At 45.7% G+C, this 20279-nt stretch overlaps 56 non-coding genes across 56 annotated transcripts; all 56 read right to left on the reverse strand.

Moving 5' to 3' along the window:
* Positions 1–23: 23 nt before the first annotated feature.
* Positions 24–94, reverse strand: Trnag-gcc (transfer RNA glycine (anticodon GCC)). The gene has a single exon. It is a non-coding gene; the product is annotated as a tRNA-Gly (tRNA).
* A 1410-nt stretch (positions 95–1504) lies between these two features.
* On the reverse strand, positions 1505–1575 carry Trnag-gcc (transfer RNA glycine (anticodon GCC)). The gene has a single exon. It is a non-coding gene; the product is annotated as a tRNA-Gly (tRNA).
* Positions 1576–1780: 205 nt separating this feature from the next.
* Positions 1781–1851, reverse strand: Trnag-gcc (transfer RNA glycine (anticodon GCC)). The gene has a single exon. It is a non-coding gene; the product is annotated as a tRNA-Gly (tRNA).
* Positions 1852–2045: 194 nt separating this feature from the next.
* Trnag-gcc (transfer RNA glycine (anticodon GCC)) lies at positions 2046–2116 on the reverse strand. Its single transcript has one exon. It is a non-coding gene; the product is annotated as a tRNA-Gly (tRNA).
* A 203-nt stretch (positions 2117–2319) lies between these two features.
* Trnag-gcc (transfer RNA glycine (anticodon GCC)) lies at positions 2320–2390 on the reverse strand. Its single transcript has one exon. It is a non-coding gene; the product is annotated as a tRNA-Gly (tRNA).
* A 67-nt stretch (positions 2391–2457) lies between these two features.
* Positions 2458–2528, reverse strand: Trnag-gcc (transfer RNA glycine (anticodon GCC)). Its single transcript has one exon. It is a non-coding gene; the product is annotated as a tRNA-Gly (tRNA).
* A 67-nt stretch (positions 2529–2595) lies between these two features.
* Trnag-gcc (transfer RNA glycine (anticodon GCC)) lies at positions 2596–2666 on the reverse strand. Its single transcript has one exon. It is a non-coding gene; the product is annotated as a tRNA-Gly (tRNA).
* A 67-nt stretch (positions 2667–2733) lies between these two features.
* On the reverse strand, positions 2734–2806 carry Trnag-gcc (transfer RNA glycine (anticodon GCC)). Its single transcript has one exon. It is a non-coding gene; the product is annotated as a tRNA-Gly (tRNA).
* Positions 2807–3283: 477 nt separating this feature from the next.
* Positions 3284–3354, reverse strand: Trnag-gcc (transfer RNA glycine (anticodon GCC)). Its single transcript has one exon. It is a non-coding gene; the product is annotated as a tRNA-Gly (tRNA).
* An 874-nt stretch (positions 3355–4228) lies between these two features.
* On the reverse strand, positions 4229–4299 carry Trnag-gcc (transfer RNA glycine (anticodon GCC)). The gene has a single exon. It is a non-coding gene; the product is annotated as a tRNA-Gly (tRNA).
* A 337-nt stretch (positions 4300–4636) lies between these two features.
* On the reverse strand, positions 4637–4707 carry Trnag-gcc (transfer RNA glycine (anticodon GCC)). The gene has a single exon. It is a non-coding gene; the product is annotated as a tRNA-Gly (tRNA).
* Positions 4708–4909: 202 nt separating this feature from the next.
* Trnag-gcc (transfer RNA glycine (anticodon GCC)) lies at positions 4910–4980 on the reverse strand. Its single transcript has one exon. It is a non-coding gene; the product is annotated as a tRNA-Gly (tRNA).
* Positions 4981–5047: 67 nt separating this feature from the next.
* Positions 5048–5118, reverse strand: Trnag-gcc (transfer RNA glycine (anticodon GCC)). Its single transcript has one exon. It is a non-coding gene; the product is annotated as a tRNA-Gly (tRNA).
* Positions 5119–5321: 203 nt separating this feature from the next.
* Positions 5322–5392, reverse strand: Trnag-gcc (transfer RNA glycine (anticodon GCC)). Its single transcript has one exon. It is a non-coding gene; the product is annotated as a tRNA-Gly (tRNA).
* Positions 5393–5459: 67 nt separating this feature from the next.
* On the reverse strand, positions 5460–5530 carry Trnag-acc (transfer RNA glycine (anticodon ACC)). Its single transcript has one exon. It is a non-coding gene; the product is annotated as a tRNA-Gly (tRNA).
* A 341-nt stretch (positions 5531–5871) lies between these two features.
* Trnag-gcc (transfer RNA glycine (anticodon GCC)) lies at positions 5872–5942 on the reverse strand. The gene has a single exon. It is a non-coding gene; the product is annotated as a tRNA-Gly (tRNA).
* Positions 5943–6145: 203 nt separating this feature from the next.
* On the reverse strand, positions 6146–6216 carry Trnag-acc (transfer RNA glycine (anticodon ACC)). Its single transcript has one exon. It is a non-coding gene; the product is annotated as a tRNA-Gly (tRNA).
* Positions 6217–6419: 203 nt separating this feature from the next.
* Trnag-gcc (transfer RNA glycine (anticodon GCC)) lies at positions 6420–6490 on the reverse strand. Its single transcript has one exon. It is a non-coding gene; the product is annotated as a tRNA-Gly (tRNA).
* Positions 6491–6821: 331 nt separating this feature from the next.
* Positions 6822–6892, reverse strand: Trnag-gcc (transfer RNA glycine (anticodon GCC)). Its single transcript has one exon. It is a non-coding gene; the product is annotated as a tRNA-Gly (tRNA).
* Positions 6893–6960: 68 nt separating this feature from the next.
* Positions 6961–7031, reverse strand: Trnag-gcc (transfer RNA glycine (anticodon GCC)). Its single transcript has one exon. It is a non-coding gene; the product is annotated as a tRNA-Gly (tRNA).
* Positions 7032–7498: 467 nt separating this feature from the next.
* Trnag-acc (transfer RNA glycine (anticodon ACC)) lies at positions 7499–7569 on the reverse strand. The gene has a single exon. It is a non-coding gene; the product is annotated as a tRNA-Gly (tRNA).
* A 203-nt stretch (positions 7570–7772) lies between these two features.
* Trnag-gcc (transfer RNA glycine (anticodon GCC)) lies at positions 7773–7843 on the reverse strand. The gene has a single exon. It is a non-coding gene; the product is annotated as a tRNA-Gly (tRNA).
* A 67-nt stretch (positions 7844–7910) lies between these two features.
* Positions 7911–7981, reverse strand: Trnag-gcc (transfer RNA glycine (anticodon GCC)). The gene has a single exon. It is a non-coding gene; the product is annotated as a tRNA-Gly (tRNA).
* Positions 7982–8725: 744 nt separating this feature from the next.
* Positions 8726–8796, reverse strand: Trnag-gcc (transfer RNA glycine (anticodon GCC)). The gene has a single exon. It is a non-coding gene; the product is annotated as a tRNA-Gly (tRNA).
* Positions 8797–8999: 203 nt separating this feature from the next.
* Positions 9000–9070, reverse strand: Trnag-gcc (transfer RNA glycine (anticodon GCC)). The gene has a single exon. It is a non-coding gene; the product is annotated as a tRNA-Gly (tRNA).
* A 67-nt stretch (positions 9071–9137) lies between these two features.
* Positions 9138–9208, reverse strand: Trnas-gcu (transfer RNA serine (anticodon GCU)). The gene has a single exon. It is a non-coding gene; the product is annotated as a tRNA-Ser (tRNA).
* A 204-nt stretch (positions 9209–9412) lies between these two features.
* Positions 9413–9483, reverse strand: Trnag-gcc (transfer RNA glycine (anticodon GCC)). The gene has a single exon. It is a non-coding gene; the product is annotated as a tRNA-Gly (tRNA).
* A 468-nt stretch (positions 9484–9951) lies between these two features.
* On the reverse strand, positions 9952–10022 carry Trnag-gcc (transfer RNA glycine (anticodon GCC)). Its single transcript has one exon. It is a non-coding gene; the product is annotated as a tRNA-Gly (tRNA).
* A 203-nt stretch (positions 10023–10225) lies between these two features.
* Positions 10226–10296, reverse strand: Trnag-gcc (transfer RNA glycine (anticodon GCC)). The gene has a single exon. It is a non-coding gene; the product is annotated as a tRNA-Gly (tRNA).
* A 67-nt stretch (positions 10297–10363) lies between these two features.
* Positions 10364–10434, reverse strand: Trnag-gcc (transfer RNA glycine (anticodon GCC)). Its single transcript has one exon. It is a non-coding gene; the product is annotated as a tRNA-Gly (tRNA).
* Positions 10435–10501: 67 nt separating this feature from the next.
* On the reverse strand, positions 10502–10572 carry Trnag-gcc (transfer RNA glycine (anticodon GCC)). The gene has a single exon. It is a non-coding gene; the product is annotated as a tRNA-Gly (tRNA).
* A 67-nt stretch (positions 10573–10639) lies between these two features.
* Positions 10640–10710, reverse strand: Trnag-gcc (transfer RNA glycine (anticodon GCC)). Its single transcript has one exon. It is a non-coding gene; the product is annotated as a tRNA-Gly (tRNA).
* A 477-nt stretch (positions 10711–11187) lies between these two features.
* Positions 11188–11258, reverse strand: Trnag-gcc (transfer RNA glycine (anticodon GCC)). Its single transcript has one exon. It is a non-coding gene; the product is annotated as a tRNA-Gly (tRNA).
* Positions 11259–11325: 67 nt separating this feature from the next.
* On the reverse strand, positions 11326–11396 carry Trnag-gcc (transfer RNA glycine (anticodon GCC)). The gene has a single exon. It is a non-coding gene; the product is annotated as a tRNA-Gly (tRNA).
* Positions 11397–11463: 67 nt separating this feature from the next.
* On the reverse strand, positions 11464–11534 carry Trnag-gcc (transfer RNA glycine (anticodon GCC)). Its single transcript has one exon. It is a non-coding gene; the product is annotated as a tRNA-Gly (tRNA).
* A 194-nt stretch (positions 11535–11728) lies between these two features.
* Positions 11729–11799, reverse strand: Trnag-gcc (transfer RNA glycine (anticodon GCC)). The gene has a single exon. It is a non-coding gene; the product is annotated as a tRNA-Gly (tRNA).
* A 203-nt stretch (positions 11800–12002) lies between these two features.
* On the reverse strand, positions 12003–12073 carry Trnag-gcc (transfer RNA glycine (anticodon GCC)). Its single transcript has one exon. It is a non-coding gene; the product is annotated as a tRNA-Gly (tRNA).
* A 67-nt stretch (positions 12074–12140) lies between these two features.
* Positions 12141–12211, reverse strand: Trnag-gcc (transfer RNA glycine (anticodon GCC)). Its single transcript has one exon. It is a non-coding gene; the product is annotated as a tRNA-Gly (tRNA).
* Positions 12212–12278: 67 nt separating this feature from the next.
* Trnag-gcc (transfer RNA glycine (anticodon GCC)) lies at positions 12279–12349 on the reverse strand. The gene has a single exon. It is a non-coding gene; the product is annotated as a tRNA-Gly (tRNA).
* A 67-nt stretch (positions 12350–12416) lies between these two features.
* Positions 12417–12487, reverse strand: Trnag-gcc (transfer RNA glycine (anticodon GCC)). Its single transcript has one exon. It is a non-coding gene; the product is annotated as a tRNA-Gly (tRNA).
* A 474-nt stretch (positions 12488–12961) lies between these two features.
* Positions 12962–13032, reverse strand: Trnag-gcc (transfer RNA glycine (anticodon GCC)). Its single transcript has one exon. It is a non-coding gene; the product is annotated as a tRNA-Gly (tRNA).
* A 614-nt stretch (positions 13033–13646) lies between these two features.
* On the reverse strand, positions 13647–13717 carry Trnag-gcc (transfer RNA glycine (anticodon GCC)). The gene has a single exon. It is a non-coding gene; the product is annotated as a tRNA-Gly (tRNA).
* A 476-nt stretch (positions 13718–14193) lies between these two features.
* Positions 14194–14264, reverse strand: Trnag-gcc (transfer RNA glycine (anticodon GCC)). Its single transcript has one exon. It is a non-coding gene; the product is annotated as a tRNA-Gly (tRNA).
* A 67-nt stretch (positions 14265–14331) lies between these two features.
* Positions 14332–14402, reverse strand: Trnag-gcc (transfer RNA glycine (anticodon GCC)). Its single transcript has one exon. It is a non-coding gene; the product is annotated as a tRNA-Gly (tRNA).
* Positions 14403–14876: 474 nt separating this feature from the next.
* Trnag-gcc (transfer RNA glycine (anticodon GCC)) lies at positions 14877–14947 on the reverse strand. Its single transcript has one exon. It is a non-coding gene; the product is annotated as a tRNA-Gly (tRNA).
* Positions 14948–15425: 478 nt separating this feature from the next.
* On the reverse strand, positions 15426–15496 carry Trnag-gcc (transfer RNA glycine (anticodon GCC)). Its single transcript has one exon. It is a non-coding gene; the product is annotated as a tRNA-Gly (tRNA).
* Positions 15497–15563: 67 nt separating this feature from the next.
* On the reverse strand, positions 15564–15634 carry Trnag-gcc (transfer RNA glycine (anticodon GCC)). Its single transcript has one exon. It is a non-coding gene; the product is annotated as a tRNA-Gly (tRNA).
* Positions 15635–15975: 341 nt separating this feature from the next.
* On the reverse strand, positions 15976–16046 carry Trnag-gcc (transfer RNA glycine (anticodon GCC)). The gene has a single exon. It is a non-coding gene; the product is annotated as a tRNA-Gly (tRNA).
* A 341-nt stretch (positions 16047–16387) lies between these two features.
* Trnag-gcc (transfer RNA glycine (anticodon GCC)) lies at positions 16388–16458 on the reverse strand. Its single transcript has one exon. It is a non-coding gene; the product is annotated as a tRNA-Gly (tRNA).
* A 341-nt stretch (positions 16459–16799) lies between these two features.
* Positions 16800–16870, reverse strand: Trnag-gcc (transfer RNA glycine (anticodon GCC)). Its single transcript has one exon. It is a non-coding gene; the product is annotated as a tRNA-Gly (tRNA).
* Positions 16871–16937: 67 nt separating this feature from the next.
* On the reverse strand, positions 16938–17008 carry Trnag-gcc (transfer RNA glycine (anticodon GCC)). The gene has a single exon. It is a non-coding gene; the product is annotated as a tRNA-Gly (tRNA).
* A 1027-nt stretch (positions 17009–18035) lies between these two features.
* On the reverse strand, positions 18036–18106 carry Trnag-gcc (transfer RNA glycine (anticodon GCC)). The gene has a single exon. It is a non-coding gene; the product is annotated as a tRNA-Gly (tRNA).
* Positions 18107–18582: 476 nt separating this feature from the next.
* On the reverse strand, positions 18583–18653 carry Trnag-gcc (transfer RNA glycine (anticodon GCC)). Its single transcript has one exon. It is a non-coding gene; the product is annotated as a tRNA-Gly (tRNA).
* A 67-nt stretch (positions 18654–18720) lies between these two features.
* Trnag-gcc (transfer RNA glycine (anticodon GCC)) lies at positions 18721–18791 on the reverse strand. The gene has a single exon. It is a non-coding gene; the product is annotated as a tRNA-Gly (tRNA).
* Positions 18792–18858: 67 nt separating this feature from the next.
* On the reverse strand, positions 18859–18929 carry Trnag-gcc (transfer RNA glycine (anticodon GCC)). The gene has a single exon. It is a non-coding gene; the product is annotated as a tRNA-Gly (tRNA).
* A 67-nt stretch (positions 18930–18996) lies between these two features.
* On the reverse strand, positions 18997–19067 carry Trnag-gcc (transfer RNA glycine (anticodon GCC)). The gene has a single exon. It is a non-coding gene; the product is annotated as a tRNA-Gly (tRNA).
* Between the last annotated feature and the right edge of the window lie 1212 nt (positions 19068–20279).

Genomic DNA, 20279 nt, shown 5'->3' on the forward strand with positions numbered 1-20279 from the left:
TTGATATTATTCCATTATAAAAATGCATCGGCCGGGAATTGAACCCGGGTCCCCCGCGTGGCAGGCGAGAATTCTACCACTGAACCACCGATGCTACACGAATATGCTTCATAATCACTTGTCAGTCCTAGGTCACCTTTGATTATTATTCCATTATAAAAATGCATCGGCCGGGAATTTTACCCGGATACGTGTGGCAGGCAAGAATTCTAAAACAGAACCACCGATGCTACACGTGTATAGTTCATAATCACCGGTCATTTATAGGTCAGCTTTGATATTATTCCATTATCAAAATGCATCAGCCGAATTCTCGCCCGCGTGGCAGGCGAGAATTCTACCACTGAACCACCGATGCTACACGTGTATAGTTCATAATCACCGGTCATTTATAGGTCAGCTTTGATATTATTCCATTATAAAAATGCATCGGCAGGGAATTGAACCCGGGTCCCCCGCGTGGCAGGCGAGAATTCTACCACTGAACCACCGATGCTACACGTGTATAGTTCATAATCACCGGTCAGTCCTAGGTCACCTTTGATATTATTTCATTCTAAAAATGCATCGGCCGAGAACCCCCGCGTGGCAGGCGAGAATTCTACCACTGAACCACCGATGCTACACGAATATGCTTCATAATCACTTGTCAGTCCTAGGTCACCTTTGATATTATTCCATTATAAAAATGCATCGGCCGGGAAATTTACCCGGATACGTGTGGCAGGCAAGAATTCTAAAACAGAACCACCGATGCTACACGTGTATAGTTCATAATCACCGGTCATTTATAGGTCAGCTTTGATATTATTCCATTCTAAAAATGCATCGGCCGGGAATTTTACCCGGATACGTGTGGCAGGCAAGAATTCTAAAACAGAACCACCGATGCTACCCGAATATGCTTCATAATCACTGGTCAGTCCTGGGTCACCTTTGATATTATTCCATTCTAAAAATGCATCGGCCGGGAATTTTACCCGGATACGTGTGGCAGGCAAGAATTCTAAAACAGAACCACCGATGCTACACGAATATGCTTCATAATCACTTGTCAGTCCTAGGTCACCTTTGATTATTATTCCATTATAAAAATGCATCGGCCGGGAATTTTACCCGGATACGTGTGGCAGGCAAGAATTCTAAAACAGAACCACCGATGCTACACGTGTATAGTTCATAATCACCGGTCATTTATAGGTCAGCTTTGATATTATTCCATTATAAAAATGCATCGGCCGGGAATTGAACCCGGGTCCCCCGCGTGGCGGGCGAGAATTCTACCACTGAACCACCGATGCTACACGAATATGCTTCATAATCACTGGTCAGTCCTGGGTCACCTTTGATTATTATTCCATTATAAAAATGCATCGGCCGGGAATTTTACCCGGATACGTGTGGCAGGCAAGAATTCTAAAACAGAACCACCGATGCTACACGTGTATAGTTCATAATCACCGGTCATTTATAGGTCAGCTTTGATATTATTCCATTATAAAAATGCATCGGCCGGGAATTGAACCCGGGTCCCCCGCGTGGCAGGCGAGAATTCTACCACTGAACCACCGATGCTACACGAATATGCTTCATAATCACTGGTCAGTCCTGGGTCACCTTTGATATTATTCCATTATAAAAATGCATCGGCCGGGAATTGAACCCGGGTCCCCCGCGTGGCAAGCGAGAATTCTACCACTGAACCACCGATGCTACACGTGTATAGTTCATAATCACCGGTCATTTATAGGTCAGCTTTGATATTATTCCATTCTAAAAATGCATCGGCCGGGAATTGAACCCGGGTCCCCCGCGTGGCAGGCGAGAATTCTACCACTGAACCACCGATGCTACACGTGTATAGTTCATAATCACCGGTCAGTCCTAGGTCACCTTTGATATTATTTCATTCTAAAAATGCATCGGCCGGGAACCCCCGCGTGGCAGGCGAGAATTCTACCACTGAACCACCGATGCTACACGAATATGCTTCATAATCACTTGTCAGTCCTAGGTCACCTTTGATTATTATTCCATTATAAAAATGCATCGGCCGGGAATTGAACCCGGGTCCCCCGCGTGGCAGGCGAGAATTCTACCACTGAACCACCGATGCTACACGAATATGCTTCATAATCACTTGTCAGTCCTAGGTCACCTTTGATTATTATTCCATTATAAAAATGCATCGGCCGGGAATTTTACCCGGATACGTGTGGCAGGCAAGAATTCTAAAACAGAACCACCGATGCTACACGTGTATAGTTCATAATCACCGGTCATTTATAGGTCAGCTTTGATATTATTCCATTCTAAAAATGCATCGGCCGGGAATTGAACCCGGGTCCCCCGCGTGGCAGGCGAGAATTCTACCACTGAACCACCGATGCTACGCGAATATGCTTCATAATCACTGGTCAGTCCTGGGTCACCTTTGATATTATTCCATTATAAAAATGCATCGGCCGGGAATTGAACCCGGGTCCCCCGCGTGGCAGGCGAGAATTCTACCACTGAACCACCGATGCTACACGTGTATAGTTCATAATCACCGGTCATTTATAGGTCAGCTTTGATATTATTCCATTCTAAAAATGCATCGGCCGGGAATTGAACCCGGGTCCCCCGCGTGGCAGGCGAGAATTCTACCACTGAACCACCGATGCTACACGTGTATAGTTCATAATCACCGGTCAGTCCTAGGTCACCTTTGATATTATTTCATTCTAAAAATGCATCGGCCGGGAATCGAACCCGGGTCCCTCTCGCGTGGCAGGCGAGAATTCTACCACTGAACCACCGATGCTACGCGAATATGCTTCATAATCACTGGTCAGTCCTAGGTCAGCTTTGATATTATTCCATTATAAAAATGCATCGGCCGGGAATTGTACCCGGATACGTGTGGCAGGCAAGAATTCTAAAACAGAACCACCGATGCTACACGTGTATAGTTCATAATCACCGGTCATTTATAGGTCAGCTTTGATATTATTCCATTCTAAAAATGCATCGGCCGGGAATTCAACCCGGGTTCCCTGCGTGGCAGCCGAGAATTCTACCACTGAACCACCGATGCTACACGTATATGTTTTACAATCACCGTTCATTATAGGTGAGCTTCGATATTGTTCCATTATAAAAATGCATCGGCCGGGAATTTTACCCGGATTCCAAGTGTGGCAGGTGAGATTTATAAAACAGAACCACCGATGCTACATGTGTATAGTTCATAATAACCGGTCATTTATAGGTCAGCTTTGATATTATTCAATTATAAAAATGCATCGGCCGGGAATTGAACCCGGGTCCCCCGCGTGGCAGGCGAGAATTCTACCACTGAACCACCGATGCTACACGAATATGCTTCATAATCACTGGTCAGTCCTGGGTCACCTTTGATATTATTCCATTATAAAAATGCATCGGTCGGGAATTGAACCCGGGTCCCCCGCGTGGCAGGCGAGAATTCTACCACTGAACCACCGATGCTACACGTGTATTGTTCATAATCACCGGTCATTTATAGGTCAGCTTTGATATTATTCCATTCTAAAAATGCATCGGCAGGGAATTGAACCCGGGTCCCCCGCGTGGCAGGCGAGAATTCTACCACTGAACCACCGATGCTACACGTGTATAGTTCATAATCACCGGTCAGTCCTAGGTCACCTTTGATATTATTTCATTCTAAAAATGCATCGGCCGAGAACCCCCGCGTGGCAGGCGAGAATTCTACCACTGAACCACCGATGCTACACGAATATGCTTCATAATCACTTGTCAGTCCTAGGTCACCTTTGATATTATTCCATTATAAAAATGCATCGGCCGGGAAATTTACCCGGATACGTGTGGCAGGCAAGAATTCTAAAACAGAACCACCGATGCTACACGTGTATAGTTCATAATCACCGGTCATTTATAGGTCAGCTTTGATATTATTCCATTCTAAAAATGCATCGGCCGGGAATTTTACCCGGATACGTGTGGCAGGCAAGAATTCTAAAACAGAACCACCGATGCTACCCGAATATGCTTCATAATCACTGGTCAGTCCTGGGTCACCTTTGATATTATTCCATTATAAAAATGCATCGGCCGGGAATTTTACCCGGATACGTGTAGTAGGCAAGAATTCTAAAACAGAACCACCGATGCTACACGTGTATAGTTCATAATCACCGGTCACTCCTAGGTCACCTTTGATATTATTTCATTCTAAAAATGCATCGGCCGGGAATTGAACCCGGGTCCCCCGCGTGGCAGGCGAGAATTCTACCACTGAACCACCGATGCTACGCGAATATGCTTCATAATCACTGGTCAGTCCTAGGTCACCTTTGATATTATTCCATTATAAAAATGCATCGGCCGGGAAATTTACCCGGATACGTGTGGCAGGCAAGAATTCTAAAACAGAACCACCGATGCTACACGTGTATAGTTCATAATCACCGGTCATTTATAGGTCAGCTTTGATATTATTCCATTATAAAAATGCATCGGCCGGGAATTTTACCCGGATACGTGTGGTAGGCAAGAATTCTAAAACAGAACCACCGATGCTACACGTGTATAGTTCATAATCACCGGTCACTCCTAGGTCACCTTTGATATTATTTCATTCTAAAAATGCATCGGCCGGGAATTGAACCCGGGTCCCCCGCGTGGCAGGCGAGAATTCTACCACTGAACCACCGATGCTACGCGAATATGCTTCATAATCACTGGTCAGTCCTGGGTCACCTTTGATATTATTCCATTATAAAAATGCATCGGCCGGGAATTTTACCCGGATACGTGTGGCAGGCAAGAATTCTAAAACAGAACCACCGATGCTACACGTGTATAGTTCATAATCACCGGTCATTTATAGGTCAGCTTTGATATTATTCCATTCTAAAAATGCATCGGCCGGGAATTGAACCCGGGTCCCCCGCGTGGCAGGCGAGAATTCTACCACTGAACCACCGATGCTACTCGAATATGCTTCATAATCACTGGTCAGTCCTGGGTCACCTTTGATATTATTCCATTATAAAAATGCATCGGCCGGGAATTGAACCCGGGTCCCCCGCGTGGCAGGCGAGAATTCTACCACTGAACCACCGATGCTACACGAATATGCTTCATAATCACTTGTCAGTCCTAGGTCACCTTTGATTATTATTCCATTATAAAAATGCATCGGCCGGGAATTTTACCCGGATACGTGTGGCAGGCAAGAATTCTAAAACAGAACCACCGATGCTACACGTGTATAGTTCATAATCACCGGTCATTTATAGGTCAGCTTTGATATTATTCCATTCTAAAAATGCATCGGCCGGGAATTGAACCCGGGTCCCCCGCGTGGCAGGCGAGAATTCTACCACTGAACCACCGATGCTACGCGAATATGCTTCATAACCACTGGTCAGTCCTGGGTCACCTTTGATATTATTCCATTATCAAAATGCATCAGCCGGGAATTGAACCCGGGTCCCCCACGTGGTAGGCGAGAATTCTACCACTGAACCACCGATGCTACACGAATATGCTTCATAATCACTTGTCAGTCCTAGGTCACCTTTGATTATTATTCCATTATAAAAATGCATCGGCCGGGAATTTTACCCGGATACGTGTGGCAGGCAAGAATTCTAAAACAGAACCACCGATGCTACACGTGTATAGTTCATAATCACCGGTCATTTATAGGTCAGCTTTGATATTATTCCATTCTAAAAATGCATCGGCCGGGAATTGAACCCAGGTCCCCCGCGTGGCAGGCGAGAATTCTACCACTGAACCACCGATGCAACGCGAATATGCTTCATAATCACTGGTCAGTCCTGGGTCACCTTTGATATTATTCCATTATAAAAATGCATCGGCCGGGAATTGAACCCGGGTCCCCCGCGTGGCAGGCGAGAATTCTACCACTGAACCACCGATGCTACGCGAATATGCTTCATAATCACTTGTCAGTCCTAGGTCACCTTTGATTATTATTCCATTAAAAAAATGCATCGGCCGGGAATTTTACCCGGATACGTGTGGCAGGCAAGAATTCTAAAACAGAACCACCGATGCTACACGTGTATAGTTCATAATCACCGGTCATTTATAGGTCAGCTTTGATATTATTCCATTATCAAAATGCATCAGCCGGGAATTGAACCCGGGTCCCCCGCGTGGTAGGCGAGAATTCTACCACTGAACCACCGATGCTACACGAATATGCTTCATAATCACTTGTCAGTCCTAGGTCACCTTTGATTATTATTCCATTATAAAAATGCATCGGCCGGGAATTTTACCCGGATACGTGTGGCAGGCAAGAATTCTACCACTGAACCACCGATACTACGCGAATATGCTTCATAATCACTGGTCAGTCCTGGGTCACCTTTGATATTATTCCATTATAAAAATGCATCGGCCGGGAATTGAACCCGGGTCCCCCGCGTGGCAGGCGAGAATTCTACCACTGAACCACCGATGCTACACGAATATGCTTCATAATCACTTGTCAGTCCTAGGTCACCTTTGATTATTATTCCATTATAAAAATGCATCGGCCGGGAATTTTACCCGGATACGTGTGGCAGGCAAGAATTCTAAAACAGAACCACCGATGCTACACGTGTATAGTTCATAATCACCGGTCATTTATAGGTCAGCTTTGATATTATTCCATTATCAAAATGCATCAGCCGAATTCTCGCCCGCGTGGCAGGCGAGAATTCTACCACTGAACCACCGATGCTACACGTGTATAGTTCATAATCACCGGTCATTTATAGGTCAGCTTTGATATTATTCCATTATAAAAATGCATCGGCCGGGAATTGAACCCGGGTCCCCCGCGTGGCAGGCGAGAATTCTACCACTGAACCACCGATGCTACACGAATATGCTTCATAATCACTTGTCAGTCCTAGGTCACCTTTGATTATTATTCCATTATAAAAATGCATCGGCCGGGAATTGAACCCGGGTCCCCCGCGTGGCAGGCGAGAATTCTACCACTGAACCACCGATGCTACACGTGTATTGTTCATAATCACCGGTCATTTATAGGTCAGCTTTGATATTATTCCATTCTAAAAATGCATCGGCAGGGAATTGAACCCGGGTCCCCCGCGTGGCAGGCGAGAATTCTACCACTGAACCACCGATGCTACACGTGTATAGTTCATAATCACCGGTCAGTCCTAGGTCACCTTTGATATTATTTCATTCTAAAAATGCATCGGCCGAGAACCCCCGCGTGGCAGGCGAGAATTCTACCACTGAACCACCGATGCTACACGAATATGCTTCATAATCACTTGTCAGTCCTAGGTCACCTTTGATTATTATTCCATTCTAAAAATGCATCGGCCGGGAATTTTACCCGGATACGTGTGGCAGGCAAGAATTCTAAAACAGAACCACCAATGCTACACGTGTATAGTTCATAATCACCGGTCATTTATAGGTCAGCTTTGATATTATTCCATTATCAAAATGCATCAGCCGGGAATTGAACCCGGGTCCCCCGCGTGGTAGGCGAGAATTTTACCACTGAACCACCGATGCTACACGAATATGCTTCATAATCACTTGTCAGTCTTAGGTCACCTTTGATTATTATTCCATTATAAAAATGCATCGGCCGGGAATTTTACCCGGATACGTGTGGCAGGCAAGAATTCTAAAACAGAACCACCGATGCTACACGTGTATAGTTCATAATCACCGGTCATTTATAGGTCAGCTTTGATATTATTCCATTCTAAAAATGCATCGGCCGGGAATTGAACCCGGGTCCCCCGCGTGGCAGGCGAGAATTCTACCACTGAACCACCGATGCTACGCGAATATGCTTCATAATCACTGGTCAGTCCTGGGTCACCTTTGATATTATTCCATTATAAAAATGCATCGGCCGGGAATTGAACCCGGGTCCCCCGCGTGGCAGGCGAGAATTCTACCACTGAACCACCGATGCTACACGAATATGCTTCATAATCACTTGTCAGTCCTAGGTCACCTTTGATTATTATTCCATTATAAAAATGCATCGGCCGGGAATTTTACCCGGATACGTGTGGCAGGCAAGAATTCTAAAACAGAACCACCGATGCTACACGTGTATAGTTCATAATCACCGGTCATTTATAGGTCAGCTTTGATATTATTCCATTATAAAAATGCATCGGCCGGGAATTGAACCCGGGTCCCCTGCGTGGCAGGCGAGAATTCTACCACTGAACCACCGATGCTACACGAATATGCTTCATAATCACTGGTCAGTCCTGGGTCACCTTTGATATTATTCCATTATAAAAATGCATCGTCCGGGAATTGAACCCGGGTCCCCCGCGTGGCAGGCGAGAATTCTACCACTGAACCACCGATGCTACACGTGTATTGTTCATAATCACCGGTCATTTATAGGTCAGCTTTGATATTATTCCATTCTAAAAATGCATCGGCCGGGAATTGAACCCGGGTCCCCCGCGTGGCAGGTGAGAATTCTACCACTGAACCACCGATGCTACACGTGTATAGTTCATAATCACCGGTCAGTCCTAGGTCACCTTTGATATTATTTCATTCTAAAAATGCATCGGCCGAGAACCCCCGCGTGGCAGGCGAGAATTCTACCACTGAACCACCGATGCTACACGAATATGCTTCATAATCACTTGTCAGTCCTAGGTCACCTTTGATTATTATTCCATTATAAAAATGCATCGGCCGGGAATTGAACCCGGGTCCCCCGCGTGGCAGGCGAGAATTCTACCACTGAACCACCGATGCTACACGAATATGCTTCATAATCACTTGTCAGTCCTAGGTCACCTTTGATTATTATTCCATTATAAAAATGCATCGGCCGGGAATTTTACCCGGATACGTGTGGCAGGCAAGAATTCTAAAACAGAACCACCGATGCTACACGTGTATAGTTCATAATCACCGGTCATTTATAGGTCAGCTTTGATATTATTCCATTCTAAAAATGCATCGGCCGGGAATTGAACCCGGGTCCCCCGCGTGGCAGGCGAGAATTCTACCACTGAACCACCGATGCTACGCGAATATGCTTCATAATCACTGGTCAGTCCTGGGTCACCTTTGATATTATTCCATTATAAAAATGCATCGGCCGGGAATTGAACCCGGGTCCCCCGCGTAGCAGGCGAGAATTCTACCACTGAACCACCGATGCTACGCGAATATTTTTCATAATCACTTGTCAGTCCTAGGTCACCTTTGATTATTATTCCATTAAAAAAAATGCATCGGCCGGGAATTTTACCCGGATACGTGTGGCAGGCAAGAATTCTAAAACAGAACCACCGATGCTACACGTGTATAGTTCATAATCACTGGTCAGTCCTGGGTCACCTTTGATATTATTCCATTATAAAAATGCATCGGCCGGGAATTGAACCCGGGTCCCCCGCGTGGCAGGCGAGAATTCTACCACTGAACCACCGATGCTACGCGAATATGCTTCATAATCACTTGTCAGTCCTAGGTCACCTTTGATTATTATTCCATTAAAAAAATGCATCGGCCGGGAATTTTACCCGGATACGTGTGGCAGGCAAGAATTCTAAAACAGAACCACCGATGCTACACGTGTATAGTTCATAATCACCGCTCATTTATAGGTCAGCTTTGATATTATTCCATTATCAAAATGCATCAGCCGGGAATTGAACCCGGGTCCCCCGCGTGGCAGGCGAGAATTCTACCACTGAACCACCGATGCTACACGTGTATAGTTCATAATCACCGGTCAGTCCTAGGTCACCTTTGATATTATTTCATTCTAAAAATGCATCGGCCGGGAACCCCCGCGTGGCAGGCGAGAATTCTACCACTGAACCACCGATGCTACACGAATATGCTTCATAATCACTTGTCAGTCCTAGGTCACCTTTGATTAATATTCCATTATAAAAATGCATCGGCCGGGAATTGAACCCGGGTCCCCCGCGTGGCAGGCGAGAATTCTACCACTGAACCACCGATGCTACACGAATATGCTTCATAATCACTTGTCAGTCCTAGGTCACCTTTGATTATTATTCCATTATAAAAATGCATCGGCCGGGAATTTTACCCGGATACGTGTGGCAGGCAAGAATTCTAAAACAGAACCACCGATGCTACACGTGTATAGTTCATAATCACCGGTCATTTATAGGTCAGCTTTGATATTATTCCATTCTAAAAATGCATCGGCCGGGAATTGAACCCGGGTCCCCCGCGTGGCAGGCGAGAATTCTACCACTGAACCACCGATGCTACGCGAATATGCTTAATAATCACTGGTCAGTCCTGGGTCACCTTTGATATTATTCCATTATAAAAATGCATCGGCCGGGAATTGAACCCGGGTCCCCCGCGTGGCAGGCGAGAATTCTACCACTGAACCACCGATGCTACACGTGTATAGTTCATAATCACCGGTCATTTATAGGTCAGCTTTGATATTATTCCATTCTAAAAATGCATCGGCCGGGAATTGAACCCGGGTCCCCCGCGTGGCAGGCGAGAATTCTACCACTGAACCACCGATGCTACACGTGTATAGTTCATAATCACCGGTCAGTCCTAGGTCACCTTTGATATTATTTCATTCTAAAAATGCATCGGCCGGGAATCGAACCCGGGTCCCCCGCGTGGCAGGCGAGAATTCTACCACTGAACCACCGATGCTACGCGAATATGCTTCATAATCACTGGTCAGTCCTAGGTCAGCTTTGATATTATTCCATTATAAAAATGCATCGGCCGGGAATTGTACCCGGATACGTGTGGCAGGCAAGAATTCTAAAACAGAACCACCGATGCTACACGTGTATAGTTCATAATCACCGGTCATTTATAGGTCAGCTTTGATATTATTCCATTCTAAAAATGCATCGGCCGGGAATTCAACCCGGGTTCCCTGCGTGGCAGCCGAGAATTCTACCACTGAACCACCGATGCTACACGTATATGTTTTACAATCACCGTTCATTATAGGTGAGCTTCGATATTGTTCCATTATAAAAATGCATCGGCCGGGAATTTTACCCGGATTCCAAGTGTGGCAGGTGAGATTTATAAAACAGAACCACCGATGCTACATGTGTATAGTTCATAATAACCGGTCATTTATAGGTCAGCTTTGATATTATTCCATTATAAAAATGCATCGGCCGGGAATTGAACCCGGGTCCCCCGCGTGGCAGGCGAGAATTCTACCACTGAACCACCGATGCTACACGAATATGCTTCATAATCACTGGTCAGTCCTGGGTCACCTTTGATATTATTCCATTATAAAAATGCATCGGCCGGGAATTGAACCCGGGTCCCCCGCGTGGCAGGCGAGAATTCTACCACTGAACCACCGATGCTACACGTGTATAGTTCATAATCACCGGTCATTTATAGGTCAGCTTTGATATTATTCCATTCTAAAAATGCATCGGCCGGGAATTGAACCCGGGTCCCCCGCGTGGCAGGCGAGAATTCTACCACTGAACCACCGATGCTACACGTGTATAGTTCATAATCACCGGTCAGTCCTAGGTCACCTTTGATATTATTTCATTCTAAAAATGCATCGGCCGGGAACCCCCGCGTGGCAGGCGAGAATTCTACCACTGAACCACCGATGCTACACGAATATGCTTCATAATCACTTGTCAGTCCTAGGTCACCTTTGATTATTATTCCATTATAAAAATGCATCGGCCGGGAATTGAACCCGGGTCCCCCGCGTGGCAGGCGAGAATTCTACCACTGAACCACCGATGCTACACGAATATGCTTCATAATCACTTGTCAGTCCTAGGTCACCTTTGATTATTATTCCATTATAAAAATGCATCGGCCGGGAATTTTACCCGGATACGTGTGGCAGGCAAGAATTCTAAAACAGAACCACCGATGCTACACGTGTATAGTTCATAATCACCGGTCATTTATAGGTCAGCTTTGATATTATTCCATTCTAAAAATGCATCGGCCGGGAATTGAACCCGGGTCCCCCGCGTGGCAGGCGAGAATTCTACCACTGAACCACCGATGCTACGCGAATATGCTTCATAATCACTGGTCAGTCCTGGGTCACCTTTGATATTATTCCATTATAAAAATGCATCGGCCGGGAATTGAACCCGGGTCCCCCGCGTGGCAGGCGAGAATTCTACCACTGAACCACCGATGCTACACGTGTATAGTTCATAATCACCGGTCATTTATAGGTCAGCTTTGATATTATTCCATTCTAAAAATGCATCGGCCGGGAATTGAACCCGGGTCCCCCGCGTGGCAGGCGAGAATTCTACCACTGAACCACCGATGCTACACGTGTATAGTTCATAATCACCGGTCAGTCCTAGGTCACCTTTGATATTATTTCATTCTAAAAATGCATCGGCCGGGAATCGAACCCGGGTCCCCCGCGTGGCAGGCGAGAATTCTACCACTGAACCACCGATGCTACGCGAATATGCTTCATAATCACTGGTCAGTCCTAGGTCAGCTTTGATATTATTCCATTATAAAAATGCATCGGCCGGGAATTGTACCCGGATACGTGTGGCAGGCAAGAATTCTAAAACAGAACCACCGATGCTACACGTGTATAGTTCATAATCACCGGTCATTTATAGGTCAGCTTTGATATTATTCCATTCTAAAAATGCATCGGCCGGGAATTCAACCCGGGTTCCCTGCGTGGCAGCCGAGAATTCTACCACTGAACCACCGATGCTACACGTATATGTTTTACAATCACCGTTCATTATAGGTGAGCTTCGATATTGTTCCATTATAAAAATGCATCGGCCGGGAATTTTACCCGGATACGTGTGGCAGGCAAGAATTCTAAAACAGAACCACCGATGCTACACGTGTATAGTTCATAATCACCGGTCATTTATAGGTCAGCTTTGATATTATTCCATTATAAAAATGCATCGGCCGGGAATTGAACCCGGGTCCCCCGCGTGGCAGGCGAGAATTCTACCACTGAACCACCGATGCTACACGAATATGCTTCATAATCACTTGTCAGTCCTAGGTCACCTTTGATTATTTGTCCATTATAAAAATGCATCGGCCGGGAATTTTACCCGGATACGTGTGGCAGGCAAGAATTCTAAAACAGAACCACCGATGCTACACGTGTATAGTTCATAATCACCGGTCATTTATAGGTCAGCTTTGATATTATTCCATTCTAAAAATGCATCGGCCGGGAATTGAACCCGGGTCCCCTGCGTGGCAGGCGAGAATTCTACCACTGAACCACCGATGCTACGCGAATATGCTTCATAATCACTGGTCAGTCCTGGGTCACCTTTGATATTATTCCATTATAAAAATGCATCGGCCGGGAATTTTACCCGGATACGTGTGGTAGGCAAGAATTCTAAAACAGAACCACCGATGCTACACGTGTATAGTTCTTAATCACCGGTCATTTATAGGTCAGCTTTGATATTATTCCATTCTAAAAATGCATCGGCCGGGAATTGAACCCGGTTCCCCCGCGTGGCAGGCGAGAATTCTACCACTGAACCACCGATGCTACGCGAATATGCTTCATAATCACTGGTCAGTCCTGGGTCACCTTTGATATTATTCCATTATAAAAATGCATCGGCCGGGAATTGAACCCGGGTCCCCCGCGTGGCAGGCGAGAATTCTACCACTGAACCACCGATGCTACACGAATATGCTTCATAATCACTTGTCAGTCCTAGGTCACCTTTGATTATTTGTCCATTATAAAAATGCATCGGCCGGGAATTTTACCCGGATACGTGTGGCAGGCAAGAATTCTAAAACAGAACCACCGATGCTACACGTGTATAGTTCATAATCACCGGTCATTTATAGGTCAGCTTTGATATTATTCCATTCTAAAAATGCATCGGCCGGGAATTGAACCCGGGTCCCCTGCGTGGCAGGCGAGAATTCTACCACTGAACCACCGATGCTACGCGAATATGCTTCATAATCACTGGTCAGTCCTGGGTCACTTTTGATATTATTCCATTATAAAAATGCATCGGCCGGGAATTTTACCCGGATACGTGTGGTAGGCAAGAATTCTAAAACAGAACCACCGATGCTACACGTGTATAGTTCATAATCACCGGTCATTTATAGGTCAGCTTTGATATTATTCCATTCTAAAAATGCATCGGCCGGGAATTGAACCCGGGTCCCCCGCGTGGCAGGCGAGAATTCTACCACTGAACCACCGATGCTACGCGAATATGCTTCATAATCACTGGTCAGTCCTGGGTCACCTTTGATATTATTCCATTATAAAAATGCATCGGCCGGGAATTGAACCCGGGTCCCCCGCGTGGCAGGCGAGAATTCTACCACTGAACCACCGATGCTACACGAATATGCTTCATAATCACTTGTCAATCTTAGGTCACCTTTGATATTATTCCATTATAAAAATGCATCGGCCGGGAATTTTACCCGGATACGTGTGGCAGGCAAGAATTCTAAAACAGAACCACCGATGCAACACGTGTATAGTTCATAATCACCGGTCATTTATAGGTCAGCTTTGATATTATTCCATTCTAAAAATGCATCGACCGGGAATTGAACCCGGGTCCCCGCGTGGCAGGCGAGAATTCTACCACTGAACCACCGATGCTACGCGAATATGCTTCATAATCACTGGTCAGTCCTGGGTCACCTTTGATATTATTCCATTATAAAAATGCATCGGCCGGGAATTTTACCCGGATACGTGTGGTAGGCAAGAATTCTAAAACAGAACCACCGATGCTACACGTGTATAGTTCATAATCACCGGTCAGTCCTAGGTCACCTTTGATATTATTTCATTCTAAAAATGCATCGGCCGGGAATTGAACCCGGGTCCCCCGCGTGGCAGGCGAGAATTCTACCACTGAACCACCGATGCTATGCAAATATGCTTCATAATCACTGGTCAGTCCTAGGTCACCTTTGATATTATTCCATTATAAAAATGCATCGGCCGGGAATTTTACCCTGATACGTGTGGCAGGCAAGAATTCTAAAATAGAACCACCGATGCTACACGTGTATAGTTCATAATCACCGGTCATTTATAGGTCAGCTTTGATATTATTCCATTCTAAAAATCCATCGGCCGGGAATTGAACCCGGGTCCCCCGCGTGGCAGGCGAGAATTCTACCACTGAACCACCGATGCTACGCGAATATGCTTCATAATCACTGGTCAGTCCTGGGTCAGCTTTGATATTATTCCATTCTAAAAATGCATCGGCCGGGAATTGAACCCGGGTCACCCTCGTGGCAGGCGAGAATTCTACCACTGAACCACCGATGCTACCCGTACATGCTTTATAATCACTGGTCAGTCCTAGGTCAGCTTTAATATTGTTCCATTCTAAAAATGCATCGGCCGGGAATTGAACCCGGGTCCCCCGCGTGGCAGGCGAGAATTCTACCACTGAACCACCGATGCTACGCGAATATGCTTCATAATCACTGGTCAGTCCTGGGTCACCTTTGATATTATTCCATTATAAAAATGCATCGGCCGGGAATTGAACCCGGGTCCCCCGCGTGGCAGGCGAGAATTCTACCACTGAACCACCGATGCTACACGAATATGCTTCATAATCACTTGTCAGTCCTAGGTCACCTTTGATTATTATTCCATTATAAAAATGCATCGGCCGGGAATTTTACCCGGATACGTGTGGCAGGCAAGAATTCTAAAACAGAACCACCGATGCTACACGTGTATAGTTCATAATCACCGGTCATTTATAGGTCAGCTTTGATATTATTCCATTCTAAAAATGCATCGGCCGGGAATTGAACCCGGTTCCCCCGCGTGGCAGGCGAGAATTCTACCACTGAACCACCGATGCTACGCGAATATGCTTCATAATCACTGGTCAGTCCTGGGTCACCTTTGATATTATTCCATTATAAAAATGCATCGGCCGGGAATTGAACCCGGGTCCCCCGCGTGGCAGGCGAGAATTCTACCACTGAACCACCGATGCTACACGAATATGCTTCATAATCACTTGTCAGTCCTAGGTCACCTTTGATTATTATTCCATTATAAAAATGCATCGGCCGGGAATTTTACCCGGATACGTGTGGCAGGCAAGAATTCTAAAACAGAACCACCGATGCTACACGTGTATAGTTCATAATCACCGGTCATTTATAGGTCAGCTTTGATATTATTCCATTCTAAAAATGCATCGGCCGGGAATTGAACCCGGTTCCCCCGCGTGGCAGGCGAGAATTCTACCACTGAACCACCGATGCTACGCGAATATGCTTCATAATCACTGGTCAGTCCTGGGTCACCTTTGATATTATTCCATTATAAAAATGCATCGGCCGGGAATTGAACCCGGGTCCCCCGCGTGGCAGGCGAGAATTCTACCACTGAACCACCGATGCTACACGAATATGCTTCATAATCACTTGTCAGTCCTAGGTCACCTTTGATTATTATTCCATTATAAGAATGCATCGGCCGGGAATTTTACCCGGATACGTGTGGCAGGCAAGAATTCTAAAACAGAACCACTGATGCTACACGTGTATAGTTCATAATCACCGGTCATTTATAGGTCAGCTTTGATATTATTCCATTCTAAAAATGCATCGGCCGGGAATTGAACCCGGGTCCCCCGCGTGGCAGGCGAGAATTCTACCACTGAACCACCGATTCTACGCGAATATGCTACATAATCACTGGTCAGTCCTGGGTCACCTTTGATATTATTCCATTATAAAAATGCATCGGCCGGGAATTGAACCCGGGTCCCCCGCGTGGCAGGCGAGAATTCTACCACTGAACCACCGATGCTACACGTGTATAGTTCATAATCACCGGTCATTTATAGGTCAGCTTTGATATTATTCCATTCTAAAAATGCATCGGCCGGGAATTGAACCCGGGTCCCCCGCGTGGCAGGCGAGAATTCTACCACTGAACCACCGATGCTACACGTGTATAGTTCATAATCACCGGTCAGTCCTAGGTCACCTTTGATATTATTTCATTCTAAAAATGCATCGGCCGGGAATCGAACCCGGGTCCCCCGCGTGGCAGGCGAGAATTCTACCACTGATCCACCGATGCTACGCGAATATGCTTCATAATCACTGGTCAGTCCTAGGTCAGCTTTGATATTATTCCATTATAAAAATGCATCGGCCGGGAATTGTACCCGGATACGTGTGGCAGGCAAGAATTCTAAAACAGAACCACCGATGCTACACGTGTATAGTTCATAATCACCGGTCATTTATAGGTCAGCTTTGATATTATTCCATTCTAAAAATGCATCGGCCGGGAATTCAACCCGGGTTCCCTGCGTGGCAGCCGAGAATTCTACCACTGAACCACCGATGCTACACGTGTATGTCTTACAATCACCGTTCATTATAGGTGAGCTTCGATATTGTTCCATTATAAAAATGCATCGGCCGGGAATTTTACCCGGATTCCAAGTGTGGCAGGTGAGATTTATAAAACAGAACCACCGATGCTACATGTGTATAGTTCATAATAACCGGTCATTTATAGGTCAGCTTTGATATTATTCCATTCTAAAAATGCATCGGCCGGGATTTGAACCCGGGTTCCCTGCGTGGCAGGCGAGAATTCTACCACTGAACCACCGATGCTACACGAATATGGTTCATAATCACTTGTCAGTCCTAGGTCACCATTGATTATTATTCCATTATAAAAATGCATCGGCCGGGAATTTTACCCGGATACGTGTGGCAGGCAAGAATTCTAAAACAGAACCACCGATGCTACACGTGTATAGTTCATAATCACCGGTCATTTATAGGTCAGCTTTGATATTATTCCATTCTAAAAATGCATCGGCCGGGAATTGAACCCGGTTCCCCCGCGTGGCAGGCGAGAATTCTACCACTGAACCACCGATGCTACGCGAATATGCTTCATAATCACTGGTCAGTCCTGGGTCACCTTTGATATTATTCCATTATAAAAATGCATCGGCCGGGAATTGAACCCGGGTCCCCCGCGTGGCAGGCGAGAATTCTACCACTGAACCACCGATGCTACACGAATATGCTTCATAATCACTTGTCAGTCCTAGGTCACCTTTGATTATTTGTCCATTATAAAAATGCATCGGCCGGGAATTTTACCCGGATACGTGTGGCAGGCAAGAATTCTAAAACAGAACCACCGATGCTACACGTGTATAGTTCATAATCACCGGTCATTTATAGGTCAGCTTTGATATTATTCCATTCTAAAAATGCATCGGCCGGGAATTGAACCCGGGTCCCCTGCGTGGCAGGCGAGAATTCTACCACTGAACCACCGATGCTACGCGAATATGCTTCATAATCACTGGTCAGTCCTGGGTCACCTTTGATATTATTCCATTATAAAAATGCATCGGCCGGGAATTTTACCCGGATACGTGTGGTAGGCAAGAATTCTAAAACAGAACCACCGATGCTACACGTGTATAGTTCATAATCACCGGTCATTTATAGGTCAGCTTTGATATTATTCCATTCTAAAAATGCATCGGCCGGGAATTGAACCCGGGTCCCCCGCGTGGCAGGCGAGAATTCTACCACTGAACCACCGATGCTACGCGAATATGCTACATAATCACTGGTCAGTCCTGGGTCACCTTTGATATTATTCCATTATAAAAATGCATCGGCCGGGAATTGAACCCGGGTCCCCCGCGTGGCAGGCGAGAATTCTACCACTGAACCACCGATGCTACACGAATATGCTTCATAATCACTTGTCAGTCCTAGGTCACCTTTGATATTATTTCATTCTAAAAATGCATCGGCCGGGAATTGAACCCGGGTCCCCCGCGTGGCAGGCGAGAATTCTACCACTGAACCACCGATGCTACGCGAATATGCTTCATAATCACTGGTCAGTCCTGGGTCACCTTTGATATTATTCCATTATAAAAATGCATCGGCCGGGAATTGAACCCGGGTCCCCCGCGTGGCAGGCGAGAATTCTACCACTGAACCACCGATGCTACACGAATATGCTTCATAATCACTTGTCAGTCCTAGGTCACCTTTGATTATTTGTCCATTATAAAAATGCATCGGCCGGGAATTTTACCCGGATACGTGTGGCAGGCAAGAATTCTAAAACAGAACCACCGATGCTACACGTGTATAGTTCATAATCACCGGTCATTTATAGGTCAGCTTTGATATTATTCCATTCTAAAAATGCATCGGCCGGGAATTGAACCCGGGTCCCCTGCGTGGCAGGCGAGAATTCTACCACTGAACCACCGATGCTACGCGAATATGCTTCATAATCACTGGTCAGTCCTGGGTCACCTTTGATATTATTCCATTATAAAAATGCATCGGCCGGGAATTTTACCCGGATACGTGTGGTAGGCAAGAATTCTAAAACAGAACCACCGATGCTACACGTGTATAGTTCATAATCACCGGTCATTTATAGGTCAGCTTTGATATTATTCCATTCTAAAAATGCATCGGCCGGGAATTGAACCCGGGTCCCCCGCGTGGCAGGCGAGAATTCTACCACTGAACCACCGATGCTACGCGAATATGCTACATAATCACTGGTCAGTCCTGGGTCACCTTTGATATTATTCCATTATAAAAATGCATCGGCCGGGAATTGAACCCGGGTCCCCCGCGTGGCAGGCGAGAATTCTACCACTGAACCACCGATGCTACACGAATATGCTTCATAATCACTTGTCAGTCCTAGGTCACCTTTGATATTATTTCATTCTAAAAATGCATCGGCCGGGAATTGAACCCGGGTCCCCCGCGTGGCAGGCGAGAATTCTACCACTGAACCACCGATGCTATGCGAATATGCTTCATAATCACTGGTCAGTCCTAGGTCACCTTTGATATTATTCCATTATCAAAATGCATCGGCCGGGAATTTTACCCTGATACGTGTGGCAGGCAAGAATTCTAAAACAGAACCACCGATGCTACACGTGTATAGTTCATAATCACCGGTCATTTATAGGTCAGCTTTGATATTATTCCATTCTAAAAATGCATCGGCCGGGAATTGAACCCGGGTCTTTGATATTGTTCCATTATAAAAATGCAGCAACAAGTGTTTGTAAGTGTAAATTTCGAACTTTGAAAATATAAAAATAAATAAAATAAGAATAAACACCATGAAACGTATGGTAACATAGCCTACAATTTGATACTGTAAATCAACTATGAATTTTTCG

This window comes from Antedon bifida, chromosome 7 (genome assembly GCF_963402885.1).
Source record: "Antedon bifida chromosome 7, ecAntBifi1.1, whole genome shotgun sequence".
In the NCBI taxonomy this organism is placed as follows: domain Eukaryota; kingdom Metazoa; phylum Echinodermata; class Crinoidea; order Comatulida; family Antedonidae; genus Antedon; species Antedon bifida.